Source organism: Choristoneura fumiferana, chromosome Z (genome assembly GCF_025370935.1).
Source record: "Choristoneura fumiferana chromosome Z, NRCan_CFum_1, whole genome shotgun sequence".
Taxonomy (NCBI): Eukaryota; Metazoa; Arthropoda; class Insecta; order Lepidoptera; family Tortricidae; genus Choristoneura; species Choristoneura fumiferana.
In genome coordinates this window covers 6,090,553-6,107,986 of record NC_133472.1, presented here as the reverse complement: position 1 = coordinate 6,107,986, position 17,434 = coordinate 6,090,553, and the positions used below count along the sequence as shown (strand labels likewise).

The 17,434-nt window shown below is 38.5% G+C and overlaps 1 protein-coding gene across 2 annotated transcripts in view; it reads left to right on the top strand.

Annotated features, from left to right (window-relative positions):
- Positions 1-10,494: 10,494 nt before the first annotated feature.
- LOC141441377 (phosrestin-2-like) overlaps positions 10,495-17,434 on the top strand; it is a 119,710-nt gene continuing 112,770 nt past the window's right edge. For both annotated transcript variants that reach the window (XM_074106210.1, XM_074106133.1), the window contains exon 1: positions 10,495-10,692. The gene's annotated coding sequence lies outside the window, so the exon portion shown is untranslated. The remainder of the gene's footprint in view (positions 10,693-17,434) is intronic.

Below are 17,434 nucleotides of genomic sequence, written 5' to 3'. Positions count from 1 at the left end.
CTATGAGATTTGACATTTCGGAGACCTCACGCTACACTAGCGCCTCTAGCGGCGAATTCATTCGCGATAGCCCTCATTATGCGTTAGAGAACCACGTATGTTTTCTTTCTGTGTAGGTCTGCTTTCTGTATCGCTTACTTTTTTATTATTGTATTGTATTGTATGTCCGTCTCGCTTTAACTTATAACTGTGTCCCCCAACGATGACGATGACGTCGGCCAACGATGACCCAACATCTAGAGCAGTGGTTCTTAACCACTGGTGGTCCCTGGAAGAACTCGAAGTGGTCCGCGAAGCCATCAATATCGAATTGGCAAAACGACGCGCCAGTCAAGTAACGGTCGTAACCGTTCATTTATTTACAATTTTACTTTTAGCTTATTACCTTCAAACAGTTGGTAATCCACGGCAAGACAGAAATCCTGTCAAATGGTCCCTGCTAACTAAAAGGTTAAGAACCGCTGATCTAGAGTTACATCAAAGTTATCCCGGCCCATACCTAACAGATAACTTGATATTTAATAAAAACAAAAATCAACATCATCATCATCATCCCAGCCTATATACGTCCCACTGCTGGGCACAGGCCTCCTCTCAGAACAAGAGGGCTTGGGCCATAGTTCCCACGCGGGCCCAGTGTGGATTGGGAACTTCACACGCACCATTGAATTGCTTCGCAGGTTTGTGCAGGTTTCCTCACGATGTTTTCCTTCACCGCATAGCTCGTGGTATATTTCAAATGTAATTCCGCACATGAATTTCGAAAAACTCAGAGGTGCGAGCCGGGGTTTGAACCCTGGACCCTCTGTTTTGAAAAACAAAAATAAACGCAGAGAATACGTATGCCTACATATTTTGTATATATCTCACTTATATTATAAATGCGAGAGTTTGTGAATATGTGGGTGTTTGCGTGTGTAAACTCGTTACTCCTTCACGCTAAAATGGCTCGATGGATTTGGATAAAATTTGGTATGTAGATAGCTAAACATCTGAAATAACACATAGACAACTTTTCATATACGTACACAATTCAATATTCTTCAATCTTCGAGTTGCCACGAAAATGTTTCCGGAGCTTTTAGTAAAGAGTGAACCACTGCGTGTGTGTACACTGTGCCGCCTGCGCGTACGCAAGGTCGCTGCTAAGTTAGACTCTCATCTCGCTGTGGCCTGTTTCTTGGTCTGTAGCGAGTGTATCAAAATATTTACACACGTTCACGGCCTTTTGACCTTTAGGGTATTTTCTAGTGGCGTGGAGTGAATAATTTTGTTAGATAACCCAGAGAGTGAGAGAAGTGTGAGTTAGGTATGACTTTGTATCTCGCAGTTTGTGTACACTGTCGTGTTTGTCTGTTTTTTCCGAGTAATAATTCTGATTAGTCCATTAGTTAGATTAGATTAGCTTTATCATAGTTTACTGAACTTAATAAAATAATGGCTACCCGTACACAGCGGGGCTACTGTGAAGTTCGAAAGTCGAAGTTCGTATTAAATAATATTAGAGTCAGCGATACGATATGAACTTCTATTTTCGAGTTTCGTAGTAGCTCCCCTGATTGATAGATAATGCTAAGAACTGTGTTTAGTTACGAATTTGAATGGTCATACGGCCAGATTCTTCCAAAATGCTGAAAAAATTTGTACTAAAATGATTACCAAACAATTTGATATAAATTTAAAATATAAAAAAAAACGAAGTTTCATGAAGCGTATACGTTTTGTGGTATAAAATTGGATCATAGTTAAGTTTTAAAGATTAAATAAAACGTAGGCTGACTTGAAACCTCTTTAGTCTGAAATGACGTACGTACTAACTTGTTTGCAAATTTTAAAACTAAACTTTTCCTCCCTTGGGAGGAAAAACTATGCGTTAATCCATTATTCCCGTGAGAAAAATTTAAGCCATTGTCCTTTAGTATACAGGCATGGAATAACTTCATTGACGAGCAAGTGTGATGAAAAGTAAATAGAATATCTAGGTACTTAATATATATTTTTTACCATGAGCTTATTATAGGTAATGACCAATTTTAAGAGAACTCTTACTGGGGTCGTCTGAATATCGAAAATTAATATATATCTAATGTTAAAAACTCGATATTTTAAGTATCAATATTTCCATTTTTGATATTTAGATACGTGCCTCTCTCACTGGCTGCCTTATATTATAAGGAGTAGGTACATAGGTTACTATAATTTTACAAAAAAATGAATCCCCTTTCTTTACCATTTCTCCCTCCTACATCACCAAGTTAATCAAACGAAGAGAGTTACATTGTGATTTGTGACGGGCTGAGATAAATCTCATTCCAAGTGGGCAAAATTAGTCGGGCAATTATAGTGATTATAGCGAAAGAATCTCTCGTTCACTGTAATACTTTGCCTGCGCAGCGCATCGTAGGACGTCCACCAACGAGATGGACCTGCTTAAAGCCGTGGATTTACGTTGGATGCAAGCTGCTGCCAACCGAAGCAACTGGAGGTCTATGGTCCAACAGTGGACGTCCTACGGCTGAGATGATGATGATGAATACTTTGCCTCGCTGTTAGTTCGTGCCATACACCGGGATAAGCCTCCAAACGTGCGAGTTTCCCACCATTGTGTCCGTCGGAGTCCATTGTGCGCGCGCGCCTTGGCCGGGATCTACGGTTGCCCAACGACAGACGCAGAATCTGACTCATGCTCAATCAGTTCGAATTTTGTATCGTGCTGTCCCGCTCAAGATAATAGTATTTGCATGGATTGTAAAGAAGACGGTATGATGTGAACATCGAAATTTCAATTTCTAAGTAGTGCCTAGTACCAAATCGTCTACGTAGCTGTTGACGATGGATTGACTGCAAGCTTTAGAATGGATAATACCTACTTATATTCAACAGCCGTTATGAAGTTTCTGAATATAAACAATATGAATCATAGACAAAAATTCAATAAGATACATGAGATATAATCCAATAAGATAAGATCCATTAGGTCCCATCACTAAACGAGTCTCTGGTGTTACGTATGACAATCATATTCAGGCTACATCTGAAATATACTTCCATGATGTTTAGACCGCAGCAACTTTTTTTTAGAAAAACGAAACGGCGTATTAAGTGTCACCCGCACCATGCTAGAATGAAAGCATTGTAATGCAGGTAACTGTACCTACCTGTTTTGAATTAGTCCTTGAAGGAACGCTAAGAATCCTTAAAAGAAGTTTCCCTGCCGGCCGCGCGGCCGCGATAGGTATTCGTTTTGGATATTGCTGTCTTTATCGCTCGTAATATAAGCGCTCGCAGCCGTCCCCCCCCCATGCCTTCCGCATCGACGTCCGTAATTTATATCGAGATAGCTGCAGGCTTTTCAAGATTTGGACGGTTGAATTTTGGGTTTCGTTGTCCTCATATTAATATACGAAAAGTGTAGCACAGAAATCAATGATATTTACAATCAAGATATTCATTATAATTTCTATGCCTGTGGCTTTTTAGATTTTTGTACAAATGCTTTATTAGTCTGTGATTCTCGTGCAAAGTTGACATCTTTAATCTGTCGACTTTTGAGCTCCTGTAATTCAGATATTACACATTTATATGAAAATCTGAAACCACAGGCACAGATAATTACGTCTATATGGTTCATACTTACAAAATTTCATCATTTTCTGTTGCCTAGTTTTCAAATGAGACCGGGACTACGTTTGTATGGACAATGGAACGAAGAGACTTCTCTTAAGGCGCCAAACAAGTCGATAAGGGCCTATCGCGCTTCATACGAAGTTCCCAAACAACAAAGACAAATATCAGCGTGATATTATTTGAGTTGCGAATGCTTGATGTTATGTAAGTTGGGCAAACTTATTTGCACAGATGTCGGCGAAAATGGGCGAAAACTAAACACGAGCTAACTAGTATTATACTACATAAACATGACAGTAGCGTGGAGTAAAAATTCTCGTTAGAGAACCCGGAGAAGCGTGAATTATTTTCGAATGTGACACGTTACAGTTTGTGTATACTAACCGTGATGTAAAAAACTAAGACAACAGTGGGTAGGGTGGCTCACTTTGTGTTGAATACAGTATTTTGTATACTTTATTTTAGTTCAACAGTAAAAAGTATAATGTTGTGAAAAACAATATAATACTGTCTTTAACATTATGGTTGGCAACCCTAACAGCGGGTGTCAAGTCAAGTTGCTATGGTGCCACGGTACTAACGGTCCCTGATAACGATAACAGAGTCGGATATGTAATTATTGCGCTATGTCATTATTTCTGTTTTATATTTGAATTTAGTGCAGTAATCACAAAATGGCCACATTGCAGATCCGACTCAGTTAATAGGGACCATAACGTCTGTCCACTCGCCATTGTTTGTCACAGTATCAAGTTGATTGCTCTTAATGTATAAAATCCCCAAAACTAGACTTCATTACCATATGTAAAATTAGAAAAGTTAAGAACACCCGATATTTTCCTTTCGAAGTTCAATATCTCAAAAACGACAAAACCGATTTTGGTCGAAGAAGGTATAGCTAGGAACCCCCGCAAGAAAACTATTTTTTACATATAAAAACGCTTCAAAACAGGTCCCTTAGTTTGATAGTAACCATGCCCTGATACACTGTGCTATTTTTGATATCCGTTAACTTTAAGGGAACAATGCACAGGTCAAATGAAGTTAATTTCTCTAAGACACTAGCTAGTGGCCTAACTCTTGCTGATTAAAAGATAATCAAGAGTTAAGATAATGAATTATTAGCAGTAAAACAGCTTAAAGGTCTTTAATATATGTTTTTTTTTTTCAAAGTCCGTAACTAATCCGTGTTTAATACATTGCACAGGTACATTATTTAGCAAAAGAAAGTTAGATTAGATTAGATTTTTAGAAAAATATGGCTCTGTCCATTGGAGGACAATTTTGCCAGTGTCTAGTCGGTTTTGCCGTTGTACGGTAAAAAAAATCTAGAAAACGAAATATGAGAGGTAATGGTGGATGAACGATGACAAATTTTATCACCAAATATTTACAATATCAGTCCCAAAAGAAAGTTAATTCAGTGGATTTTTTTGATGCCTCTCTTATGTGTCACGTCAATGTCACTTGCCACTTAACAATTAACAATGAATGTGGGATTCGATTTGTAGCATTCGAAGATGGCGGATGTAGACAATATCTAATTTTGCTATTTCTGTTTCTTTGGCTAGTTGAAGTATAATTTTGATAGTGTTTTATGCGGCGATTAACCTTAACAGTGAACAGTGATCCCAAAATCCTATATTGTTTTCGTGTTTAACATTTTTTAATGCGCAAGTGGTCTCCACGTGGTTTCTGGAATTTTACTATCAAGTTGCAAAAACTACAATCAGCGTACAACGTGCCTCTCAAAGAGAGTTTAACTTGACACTGGCGAAATTGTCCTATTAATTAGGACAGAAAAGCCATATTTTAAAAGAGAACAAGAAGACAATGAATGTAAAGCTATTATATACAAGAAAAACTTCATTTTTGAAAAAAAAAATTAATTTAATTTTCGCGAAAATCTTAATTATCGGGTAGTTCATATCAATGAACTGAGTCGTCTGCCGAAGTTAACCGATATCAAAAAAAAACACGGTGTACAGATTAACAGAGATTGATTTTAATATGTATCACCCCTCTTTTAGTGTCCGGAGTTAAAAACTACTCCCGAAGAAAAATCGGTGCGAGGCGGGACGATTCGTGAGTGCTCATTCAAACATGCTTCTCGTGCCTTTCGCTACTCGTCTCGTCACTCGCACGCGAGTGAAGACCATAAACGAGGATTAAGGTGATGGGTTATAATAGAACAGGAAAAACTCGGGAGTAGGTAATAAAGCGATCTACGGCTCAGTACGGCGAGCGACCGCTCCGCTGGAGCGAAAGGTTATAAATGGGTTTGATTTGATTGACTAGCGAATCGTTTTTATTTCTGTTTCGATTATAAAAACATACCAGACGATTTCTGACGGTCGCGATCGCAATCAAATGACAGATTTCGCATACAAAAACTGTCATTTGATTGCGATCGCGAGTGGCAGAAACGTTAGGCCAGGGTTACTCAAAGTGGGGTACGCGAACCCCTAGGGGTTCGCTATTCGACGATAGGGGGTTCGCGACAAGCTTTACGTGACTCCAAAAACCACCAGGATGCAAGACTAGCAAGATGATTAAGATTGGTTTTTGGAGTCTTTTTGTATTTTTTATTTCAACTCCAAAATTGTTACTTATTTGTTTTTTTCAGTTTGTATTTTCGTTGGCAAGATGATTCTTACCAATATATGTTACCAATTAATGAAATAAATAATATACATTATATTATGATGATGATTGAAATAGAAATAACCTTAGTTTCTCCAACAGTCAATTTATTACTTATATTTCCCTCGCGGGCCCAGTACGGATTGGGAACTTCTTGGGAACTTTTTGGGATTTGAACCCTGATCCTCATTATTATTGGTTTATTCTGTCCCAGCGCTGGGCTGAGCCTCCCCCCAGTTTCACTGCTCTCTGTCCTGTGCACACAAGGGCCAGTTCATCAAGAAGAAGTCCAGTTCATCCCGCCATCGCCGTCTAGGTCCGTCAGTACCACTAGGTACCACGAGTTTACAGTGAGTGTACTCGATAGCGACGGCGTAAATTATTTGTAGAGGCGCTGTACAATTCGCCATACAAATAATTTACGCCGTTGCTATCAAGTACGGTCATTGTAAACTCATGGTAGTGGTACAGGTCGCCTTTTCGAGTTGGTGGGCGTCCATCGGTAGTTATCTTGGCCCACAACTCGTCCGGCATCCCATGCGGCAATCCTCGCCAGGCCAGTCCCACTTCAGCTAAGACGCCGTTCGACCTACATCAGTGATTTGAGTCATATTATTTGTTTTTTTTAAGGGGTGCGCCATGGAGAAACAGACAGACGTGATGAAGCTTAGGGTCCGTTTTTGTTGTTATCTACGGAACCCTTAACTTTGCCAAGGCGTGTGAACACAAACAAACCCAAAACATCGTTAAATTCTCAATAATTAACAAGACAAACAATTTCCTATCAAAATAGAAAACAAATTTTAATTAAAATAGAAGCCAAACTTATTGATTTGACCTAAAAACGTCCAACAGGTCGGAAATTGCTTAACCAAGCTTATTGCGCCGTTTGTAAAGGTGTCATAAATATGTTAACATTTTAGTACCCTATCGCATTAAGGCCGCTTATAATTTCCTATGGCAGCCCATTTATGACGGTAAAACGACAAGGTTATAAAGCGTTAATGTATTTGTAACGCGCTGATTGTAATGGCCAGAAGCTATGTGGACGACATTATCAAGGAAGGAAATTATTTTTTGGGGGGAAATTGAAATGCAAGGCTACTGACTTATTTACAAAAAACGTATGTAAATATGTATACGCCTTTTTGTACATAAAACACCGGACGACCAGATGGCCTAGTGGTTGAGAACCTGACTACTAAGCTTGAGGTCCCGGGTTCGATTCCCGTGTCGGGGCAGATATTTGTATGAAAAAATATGAATGTCTGTTCTCGGGTATAGTATGCATCTATATCTATATAATTATATTTATCCGTTGCTTAGTACCTACCCATAACACAAGCTTTGCTAAGCTTACTTTGGGTGTAGGTCAATGGGTGTGAATTGTCCCGTGATATTATTATTAAGTTCCCAATCCGCACCGCGTGGGAACTATGGCCCAAGCCCCCTCATTCTGAGAGGAGGCCTGTGCCCAGCAGTGGGACGTATATAAGCTGGGATGATGTGAGAAACAGACGTACAAAACAAAGGCGAACTTATCCAATAAAGGGAAATGTAATGGTATATGTCGCAGTAAAATGTCATTATATAATATACCGGATTGATCGATGTTCATGCCAATATCGATTCTTCCTGTTCGCAATTCTGGACAAACTGAATTCCACACAATAGTATTTCACCACATACCCTGATCCCGTGAGAATCCTACTAATAGTTTATGCAAAAGTTCACGTTTCTTTTCACGTTAAAACGGCTGGATGGATTTGAATGAAAATTGGGACGTCTGGAATAACACAAAGTCAGGTACTTTCAATGACTATATTATACTATATTACTACGGGATTGAAATAATAAAAAAAACAAGAACCACTTGGGTACGAGTAAGGCACTTGAAATTTGACACGGGTGTTTTTTAAATCTTTTTTTAATCTTCATGAAGAAGAAAACATACATATTATTAAATGTAAATTTTTATCTTACTTTAAAATAAATAAAGATAAAATAACCGTCTGCCACGAAAACCTGTAGTAGATATTTTTTTAGCGCCTGCTGAAATTAAAACAGCAATGTTGTGCAAATGAGCTTTTCACGTACACACGGCGAGCGGAATCTACATTGTAAATTAATAGTACATTGTGTCTTAAGGGCGGTAAATAAGGAATTACGAACGAGAGTCTAAGACTGAGGGCTTTAATGAGTCGATGTTCGTAATTCTAGTACCGCCCGTGCGACATACAATGTTTTTCATCACATTTGCGAGTAAAATTTTATATTTCTAAAAGAAAAAATATAATTGTTCCAAATATTGGCGATACCTTAGGCTGCGCTCTTGGCAGCGCAGCCCTCCCCCTCCCCCTCCCTCAGCATGTGCCTGAGTCGCGTGTGCATGTGGTCCTGCTGCTACGCCATGCGCAGCACCATCAATACGGGCCCTGACTCATTTACCGACCTTGGGCTTCATGACAAGAAAATTTGTACGGGCAATGACTCCTTTACCGACCACGGGTTTCATGACAAGCACATTAAGGTCGAGGGTTTTATTTGGGGGGTTGCAACCAAGGTAGCCTGCATGTTACGACACTGTTTACGAGCAAGTGTGATGAAAAATAAATTAAAATGCGGTTTGAATTTTGGTAATCATTCGATCTCCTATTCAGATTGGTCAAAATAACTACGATTTCTTGGGACATAGTCGAATTATTTTGACACTAGTTGTTACTCACGGCTTCGCTCACGTAAATCATTAGATAGAGACAGCAGATAATTAATTGAAATTATAGGATTTCCTCACGATGTTTTCCTTCACCGTGAAGCTCGTGGTAAATTTCAAATGCAATTTCGCACATGAATTCCGAAAAACTCAGCGGTGCGAGCCGGGGTTGGAACCCACGATCCTCTGCTTGAGAGGTCATAGGTCAAACCACTCGGCCACCACGGCTTCCTGCACAAACCTGCGAAGCAATTCAATGGTGTGTGTGAAGTTCCCAATCCGCATTGGGCCAGCGTGGGAACTACGGCCCAAGCCCTCTCATTCTGAGAGGAGGCCTGTGCCCAGCAGAGGGACGTATATAGGCTGGGAATCTTATAGGATTTCACAAAATTCCCATGGGAAATTACACCGTGGTCTTTATTGGCGTTGCATTATAAATAACTGTGCCAAATTTCGTGACTCCATCTATACACAGCGGATGAGATTTCGAGATTCTATGTCGATTCCATGGGAATATCGAGATAAAAAGTATCGTATGTAATGCTCCGGAAGTCTAGCTTCCACATTCGATGTCTAGATTCCACTCTTACGTGAAGAAGTAACAAATAAATATTATTCTTGTGAGAATTCCCGAAAATTACGTCGCAATTTTCATTGACGTTGCTTCAGTGGACGTTGCATTAAAAACAAACATGCCAAATTTGATGACTCCCAAAATGTGCTTTGCTAACAACAAACCGAATTATAGACGTACTAGCTCTTGCCCGCGGCTTCGCCCGCGTGTAGTTCGCTTATCGCGCGCTGTTCCCTCGGTAATTGTGCATTGTTCGGGGATAAAAAGTACCCTATGTCACTCTCTGGCCCATAAACTATCTCTATGCCAAAAATCACGTCGATACACGACTAACATACAAACACACGCACTTTCGCATTTATAATTATTAGTATTATATTTAAATATTCAAAATAATGAGAACTTAAAACAACGAGAAGACAAGTTGTACGTCACTAATCTACGAGTATATGAAGGATTTGTTGGTATTATTTTCAGAATAAGCCTCTACTTGAGTACGTGGGTTAAGCCACTTAATGCCAAGTTAGCCCAGTAATTCAAAGAATAAACCCGATAAACCAGATAGTTTTAACAAAAAAAGCTTTTACTCTGATCACACAACTTTTACCATAAAAAACATACAAACACTAACCAGTACGAATTACGCTAACATAAAAGTTTAAATCTACTTTTAATCCTCTCAAAAGTTAGCAAAATACAGTTTTACCCTTAGAAAATTGCAGAGATAAATAAGGCTGTTGCAAGGGCGTGCACGTTATGCTAAAGCCAAGGTGATTTTCCGACAAAGCTGTGGATTATTGAAAAAACGTGCCGTAAGATAAAGGAATAGAGTTGAGAGTTTGTTCGGCGAGTGTTGTATAGGACTTGTTGCATACGGGCTAAAAGTTTCCTTTCAGCCACCGAAGCGTTTCAGCCAGTTGCTCCCTGGACGCTTGGCGCGATTGACGTCTCAACTCTACCTAGTCTGTGGAATACTTTTGAATTTGGAAGGTGCGCTTTCGAACGAACGATGAACGTTTTTCAAAATTACTGTGGTGTTTTTTAAAGTTGCTTTCGATTGTTTGTGATTGCCAGTGTGTTTTGAGTTGGGTTAAGCGCAAACGAACTTTAGCTACGATATTTGCGGACGATTAAAGTAAGTATTAATTATTACTGTAATTAGTTTTTATTATATTTGAATGTATTATACGAAGTTTTTACATGACATTAATGTGTTTTCAGCGAGGAAATGCATTAGGCAATAATTACGTTCTGTATTTTTGTAAATGTTCTGAACTTTAGAAAAGTTTTGCGTACAATTTTTATGCGAACAAAAAATTTTATTATATTTTAGGTGATTTTAAATTTTATGAAACAAATGCTTCGTTTTTTTTTCAAAAACTGTTTTGTTACATACCTAGGTATATTTTTTTAAAGTAGTTTCATCATTCGAACAGCCAATTTTTTAACTGCTTTTAAAATGTAATAATATCTGCCGTAATTCTAAATACATTTCCCATAAAGCTGTAAATTCGGAAAAAACAGCTCGTCCGGTATCAAAATTCTATAGTATTGTCGCTGATTCAGAATATTTAAAGCAACTATGAAAATATACATACATACATTTCCAACATACTTAACCACAAGTAAAAATTTGTGCAACGTTTTAAATTTCTGTCTTTGATTTGACATAAAAAATAATACATTTTATTATCCTTAGGGGCTGTTTCACCATCCCTTGATTAGTGTTAAGTGATGGTTAAATGTGATGCCGTCTCCGTCTTTTCGAACAAAACAAATAGAGAGGGCATCACATTTAACCGTCAGTTAACACTAATCAATGGATGGTGAAACAGCCCCTTAGTGTTAAACACAAGGATCAACTCCTTCTCAAAAAAGTTGTCTGCAGCTTCTGTAAAAAGCCATAGCGGCCCGTATGTGTTACTTTTATTAATGGCCGGGGGTTCCAATTTATTTGCACCCTAAGGGTCTGTTTCACCATCCATTGAATTAGTGTTAACTGACGGTTAAATGTGATGCCGTCTCTATTTGTTTTGTTCGAATAGACGGAGACTGCATCACATTTAACCGTCGGTTAACGCTAATCAATGGATGGTGAAACAGCCCCTAAATCCTTTACAAATATCAGCAAAACCCTTTGGTTATAAAGCATCATAGATAAAATCCATTCTGTATGCAAATTGGCAGTAAACGAGTTTTCTCATTAGATCGTAGCTCTGCAACGCGAAAATTTATTTCTTGACTAAATTGAATTTTCAGCAATGTTTACACGCCCTTTAATGTTTGCCGCTGAGCTATTTTTGATTGTAATTGAATTTGTAAAGACAAAGAGAACTAGATTTTTTTTTAAACAAAAATCACAACTGAACGTCGCACTGGCCGTGGCAGGAACGCGTAAGTCACGATGTCTTACGTCCTTATTCTTCAAATGGTGATACTTTTGCCAGTCACTAACTAACGATAAATAAGTTCCTTTTAATAATTTAATTTTTAGTGCAAGTTTTTTTTGTTTTTTCTATTTTTAACCCCCGACGCAAACGCAACGTCTGTGTGTCTGTCTGCCTGTGGCACCGTAGCTCTTAAACGGGTGGACCGATTTGAATGAGGTTTTTTTTATTTGAAAGTAGGTTTTCTAACCGATGATTCTTAGATATCATCATCATCATCATCATCCCAGCCTATATACGTCCCACTGATGGGCAAGGCCTCCTCTCAGAACAAGAGGGCTTGGGCCATAGTTCCCACGCGGGCCCAGTGCGGATTGCAGTGCGCAGTTATGCGCGCGAATATTGTAGGTAAGTTAAATAAAATGTTGCGAAATTGAAAGCATTATCTTACGCAAAACTTGGTACAGTCAACGTCATAAATAAGTGTTCACTTTTGTACCTTGTCGCTTTCAGTCGGTACACAATCATGACGTTAAAATGACAAGGTACAAAAGTGAATATGATCACTTGTTTATTACGTTGACTGTATGTACATGACCTCTTTTTATTAATGTGTACACATTCTTCTTTTTCATTGGAAACAACATTTTCTTATAAAAAATAAACCCATTTCAAGTCTTATTAAGGAAAAGGTATGGGTTCTAAGAAATGAAATGAAATCACGTTTTCCTCAGGAAGTAATGGGTAAGATATACGAGTAGGTAGGTACATTCGTGGCTTCAAGCCGATCGATTACAAGATGTGTTTGTTAAGACGCAGTAAAGCAGTCCTGAAATCAGTACGCTCTGAAATGACATGGACGTAATAGTAGATTATTGTCGTGACCTGGAAGTAGGCAATTGCTGGCTGAGTATGAGTATTAAACGGACTCGCATGGCTCGTCCGTTTAACTAATACAAAGCCAGCAATAGCTATTCCAGCCAAGACTAATATAAAGCTTTTCTCAAAAATGGTGATATATTCTGAAATAGGATAAACTTTTTCTCAAAATATACTACCGTAAACTGCTTCAACTTTGCCCTCTGGCCCCAACATTGCCTGATTCGATTTAGAGTCGATAACTTAGCACCCTTTAGGTTTTTAAACTTTTATCCCCTCGTAATAATAATTCCCGTGTAGATAAAAGTTTAAAACCTATAAGTGCTAAGTTATCGACTCTAAATCAAATCAGGCAATGTTGGGGCCAGAGGGCAAAGTTGAATCAGTTTACGGTATAACATTTAATTTTACTTATTCCGATATTTTTCTTATGCTTTGCCGCCTTTTTTTCATTAAAAATAAACTGCAGGTGTGTATTATTCCACCGAAAACACCCAGACCCAGTAAAAAAAATACCGGCCATTAAACGTGGCTGTATACGACTTGTGAAAACATTTCCATGGCCTTTTTATCTTAATAAAAAAATAGTGACTGATTGCAGGCGCGCTAATTTATTATTGTCGAGCTAGCGCGCCTGCAATCTTTTTACCTTTTTAATTTTTCGCTGACAAACTATGCACTTCACCTTCTGATATGTAAAGAATAATGCCAACTTTTACGGTCATTTTTGAGAAAATGAATAAAGACAACTCTAGTTATATTGTTATGCCATAGGTAAATAATTTCTTTGTACAATGAAGGTTTCTGACAGGCTAGTTGGATCTAGTATCGTGAAGGTCTTTTGTCTTTTAAATGTTGAAGAAATAAATCAGTCATCAGCAAGACTGCAACTTCGAATGGACCCTTCGATACTAAGGTCATTTAGCGATAAGGTCACAGCACATTAGAGCCACCCGGCACCCGATCAGCATCGCCTCGACTTTCGGCGTCCACTCGTTGTCGACAGGTGGTCCGCGGGTGGACGCCGCGTTGACAACGAGTGGACCTCGCGTGGTCCACGAATTACCTAGTAGTCACTATGGCGGTGAGCAGCGGGCTGTCACCGAGTGGTTCACTCGCCGTCCGCGCGTGGCAACCTCACGAGTGAGGCGATCCGGTGACGCTACGGAGTTGATGTAGTGAGCGCATGCCCATACAAATCCATGAAGAATACTAACCGCTCGAGGCGAGGCGGTACAGGTCGGGTCGGGTGGCTGTAATGAGCTGTTAACTTTATTTTGCCTGTCATGAAAATCGTAATTAATTCCAATGACGATCCCATCCTTAAAACGCCTAAATCAGTCAAAATGATTAAAGCCATTTATTATTGAATTAACTACTTTCTATACTGAAAAGTGTTACAATGGCGTCGTAACAGCACCATCATCCCAGCCTATATACGTCCCACTGCTGGGCACAGGCCTCCTCTCAGAACAAGAGGGCTTGGGCCAAAGTTCCCACGCGGGCCCAGTGCTTATTGGGAACTTCACACGCACCATTGAATTGCTTCGCAGGTTTGTGCAGGTTTCCTCACGATGTTTTCCTTCACCGTATAGCTCGTGGTAAATTTCAAATGTAATTCCGCACATGAATTTCGAAAAACTCAGAGGTGCGAGCCGGGGTTTGGACGCACGACCCTCTGTTTGAGAGGCGATAGGTCAAACCACTAGGCCACCACGGCTCTCTAACGCGTAACAGCACCAAGATTTTTTAAAACAAACTTACTAATTGACTATACTCGTACAACGCTGGGCGCTCCCCGATGACATTTGACCCCGAAAACTTGATCATTAATATTTAATGAGACACGTCCCTGCTAATGCAGGTACTGTAAGACAGGTGGGGAACTATAGTTGCCGCTGATACTACATATTACTAGTACAATACGTCATATTTTGCATTGTGCCGACGAGTTAATTAGAACTGAAATCCCCGTTGCTTTGCTTAAGGTTTAACAACGGGGGTAGTATTTTAGAGGAGGATTATGGTTGCTAATATCATAATTATTAAGGCGGAGGTAGTTTTCATTTTATAACCATAATATTGTTGGTAAAAGTTGCATTATTTGTGGAAGAAGTAGATAAGTAAATTATTGACTTACATACTTTCTTTCTCGGTCGAATTTGATGCAATTACTTACTTTAAATGATGCTACTTTCTACTTAGATATTTTTACTTTCTGATTCGGTGACGGACGAAACAATAATCTGGTAGTAAAATTCAGATGGTACGTCTGAGATCTGTCCGTAGGACGGAACTCTCAAGAGTTTGGCATCGATTTGAAAGTTGCTACAGATTTAGTGTGGACTTACAGTTTAAGTGCAGTTTTACAGCAAAAAGTTTGCATAAGAAAAGAAGTTTTTGACGAAAAATTATTAGAACTACTACAATTATTACTAAAATGAGAACATGTTTTTGTACAAAATACAACAACTAACCCCTACTAATAAATATTTATTCTATGGTCACTCAATTCGAAGACGCTCGCAAAAACAAAACAGTCCACCATTCCTGTGTTATTAAAGGACCAAAATCTTCCCTTAAAACAATACCTTTCTAATATTAGACTAAACAAAAGAACTTTTATTCAACTCGATGAGGAGGCCTTTTTGGTTATTAATTTGTATAATTTAATTTAACTGAGTATTGACCTTTCCTCAGGGGTTACTACACGGATCATTTTTTTAAGGGATTCCTCGAATATTTCACCTTTATCCTCTTCAATCAATTATAGTTTGCATGAGGACTGAGACCGTAGTTTACTATTGTTTCACTATTTTTGTACCGTGGAGAGTTAGCGTAACTTATTGGCTGATTGACAGAAAAGGCAAAGCCTACATAACTGAAGCTGGAGTCTTGAAGTTTGACACATATTTTTGTGGATCATAAAGCGTTAGGAAGGGAAATAAGGGAGAAAATGAGATAAAGGATCTCTTTAGCTTAGCTGATAGAAAAACGCTTTATGTCCACGCAAGGTGAGCGAAAGGTAATGTTAGTTTTGTAGAAAATTTATTCGTGACATGACATGACGTGACGTGACATGGATAAGAATAATAATAAAAATAGAATTGGAGTCGATTTGTAGCATTCGAAGATGGCGGATGTAGACAATATCTAATTTTGCTATTTCTGTTTCTTTGGCTAGTTGAAGTATAATTTTGAGTGTTTAATGCGGCGATTAACCTTAACAGTGAACAGTGACCCCAAAATCCTATATTGCTCTCGTGTCTAACATTTTTTAATGCGCAAGTGGTCTCCACGTGGTTTCTGGAATTAAACTATCAAGTTGCAAAAACTACAATCAAGAGAGTTTAACTTGACACTGGCGAAATTGTCCTATTAATTAGGACAGAAAAGCCATATTTTAAAAGAGAAGAAGAAAAATAGAATTCGCGCCGCTGTCATCGTTCATCCACCAATACGTCTCATATTTCGTTTTCTAGATTTTTTTTTCCGTACACCAGCAAAACCTACTAGACACTGGCAAAATTGTCCTCCAATAGACAGCGCCATATTTTTCTAAAAAAACAACAACAATAATAAATATAAAAAAAGTTAAGTATGCATGTCACGAAATGGTCCCAAATCAGCAATCTGCCGGTCTTGCGAACGGTGCTGTTCTTCCTTTGGGACCATCTGGTCATTATACATTAAAAAAAATACAGTTAAGTGAGACCGATACAATATTTATTAAAAAAATACTTTCCTATTTAATTAAAATAAAAGAAATACTAACGTTACAAAATGGGTTGCCAGAATATAAAAAAACCGGCCAAGAGCGTGTCGGACACGCCCAAAATAGGGTTCCGTAGCCATAACGCAAAAATTAAGTAATACTTTTCTAAGGATTTCGTATTTTATACGGAATCTTCCAAGTTTAGGTATATTTTATACCTTAGGCTGCTATTTACTCATAAACTACTAATAATTCTCAAGCAAACTTAGCCGTTATAGTTTTCCTTGAAAGTTTGATATACTTACTACCATCCTGATTTTTTTCAAATTTTTCCACTCACCGGTTTAGATTTTAGAGGGGGGGGGGACGCTAGGTTTTAATTATAATTATCACTTTAAAGTTGAATATTTCGCAAACTAATAACTGAATCGAAAAATCGCTTTTGCAAACCCCTAATGGTTTTAAAACACCTATCCAACGATATCCCACACTATAGGGTTGGATGAGAAAAAAATCACCCCCACTTTACGTCTATGGGAGGTACCCTAAAAAAATATTTTTTTTTGAATTTTTAGTTGTACTTACTATTTTGTCGGCATAGTTTACTTATATATTCGTGCAAAATTTTAACTTTCTAGCATTGATAGCCACTGAGCAAAGCCGCGGACGGGCAGACAGACAGACAGACAGACAGACATGGCGAAACTATAAGGGTTCCGTTTTTGCTATTTTGGTTCCGGAACCCTAAAGAAAAAAGAAATAGGCATAGGCCAGTCTCCTTTACCCTTCTCACTCCTAACAAAAGAGAAAAAAAAAAGAAGAATAGACAAAACAAAACAACATGCGATGCGATTGATTCGCCAACCAAATTGCGATTTCTAAAAGTTATTCGACTC